General features: G+C 34.7%; 1 pseudogene; it reads left to right on the forward strand.

Moving 5' to 3' along the window:
• Positions 1-1,360: 1,360 nt before the first annotated feature.
• LOC110035530 overlaps positions 1,361-1,975 on the forward strand; it is a 24,604-nt pseudogene continuing 23,989 nt past the window's right edge.

Consider the following 1,975-nt stretch of genomic DNA (forward strand, 5'->3'; position numbering starts at 1 on the left):
AACAAAACATGTGGTATGAAAAATAGATTAATAAGTTTAAGAATGTTATTTTTTTCAAGAAATGAGATTTAGTGTTGATCAGGTTGAAGAATGATAAATTTCTTACAATATTTTTTTTTTTTTTGAAAAGCTCTAGCCTAGAGTTTAACGATTCATTCTGGGTTATCATGAGGATCAATGATAACATATACCAGATTAATCCACTGAGAAACTATAATATTTCTATCACCTTCAATGTTACTAACGTAACACCATATCAGATTGATCTTCTAGTATAGAGGTGAAACTCTTTCTATCTAGGAGAATCTCCAGGTGTGTTTTTTAGCTTCCAACTGTGAAACTATTTTGCTTCTATTCTCAATGGATGTAAGTAGTCTGAATTGAGAGAAAATGTTCATGTTTCTTTTGGCTAACTCAACAATCCTAGTCCCCATGGCTAGCTTACCTTTTGGGATCTCTTTTTTCCTTGATTAGCATTAGTATTAGGGCTTAATAGCTTTGGGATTACATATTTTTTATTTGAACTAATTTTAAACTATTATGTATTAAAATAATTTGAGATTTCTCTCACATACGAGTGATGTAATCTCTCTCTTACAGCTAGTATATTTGTATCTTATTAAACTGTAGCTTTTGGACCCCTAAAAATCCCCACTTCTACAAATATACCCAACACTTTTTTTCTCTCACACTTTCTAGAAATCTTAAATAATGTCACTAAATGTAGAAATTGAGTGTTTCTTATGAAATCAATTCTTTATGAAGAGTTAAAACTTATTATGTGATCTTAGATCTTTTTGAGTTTTTAGAATTTCTAAAGTATTTTGCAAGTAAAATTAAAAATTTATTATATACTTCTGAATTAACTCATTGATTTGTGTGCTTAATAATATAAAAAGCTAATGTAACCTTAGCATTAACATCAACAAATGACAAATAACAATATTTTTTAAACCTCAACATAAACCAATAAATATAATTCTTATTAAATTATGTGGAGAAGTATTTTGTAAAGCATAAATTATGATAATAAAATACACTTTTATACCACCTCATAAAATGGTGATCATGTTTGTTCAATTAGACACAAGTGAATCACATGAATAAATAAAATTAATTATCTTAAAACATCCATCATATTATAACAATAAGTAGTAATTATGTCCTAAATTTATAATAGATAGAATCATTTCAAGCTCAAGAAAGCTTTCAAGTAACCAAAGATGATATATTTACTTAATGATAATTCAATTCCTATTATAGAAAGGAGTTTTACAATTTATACCTAGTAACTTCCAAAATCAACTAATATAAATTGATGCTTGACTAGTCAATATTTCCACCAAGCATTGTAAGTTTGGTCAAATCAATTCCACAAAATAGACTTCTGTATTTTCCACTAGGCGGAGGTCATACCTCGCGCCACACACGTGCTCACCTCTTCCTCGCAAATGGAAGACTCGACGCTGGACTCTCACAAATTAGCCTCCTTTCCTCGTTTCTCTTTCCTATTTTAACCCCATTGCCGATCTCCGGTCGCCGGAAATACGCGCCGCCGCTTCTCGATTTACCTATCTTCCACTTCTCTCTTTAGTTCTACTTCCTGCTACTTCTGGCGGCCTCAACCAATTCAAAGCGTTTTGATTGTCAGAATCGGCACTGCCTTCGCTCACTTCTCCGCTTGCTTGATCGGCGTTTAAGGCTAGAAGCTTGACGATCGCAGCTTATCATTTTTATTTCGGTTTCTTAGTATGTGGTGGTGACGATCTCGGTGACGGGAGGGTGCTAGGGTTTTTGAATGGTAAATATGATCAAACAGATACTCGGCAAGCTTCCTCGTAAGCCCTCTTCAAAATCCTCCCCCGGTGAGTCACCAGCCGACAGCAGCATCACTGGCTCCGGCAGATCCGCATCGGGGAGAAAGGCGAGTTTTATAGGCAGCGGTGGCGAGGCCGGCTCCGCCGGCCGCGTCGCT

This window comes from Phalaenopsis equestris, unplaced genomic scaffold, assembly GCF_001263595.1.
Source record: "Phalaenopsis equestris unplaced genomic scaffold, ASM126359v1 Scaffold198031, whole genome shotgun sequence".
Classification (NCBI taxonomy): Eukaryota; Viridiplantae; Streptophyta; class Magnoliopsida; order Asparagales; family Orchidaceae; genus Phalaenopsis; species Phalaenopsis equestris.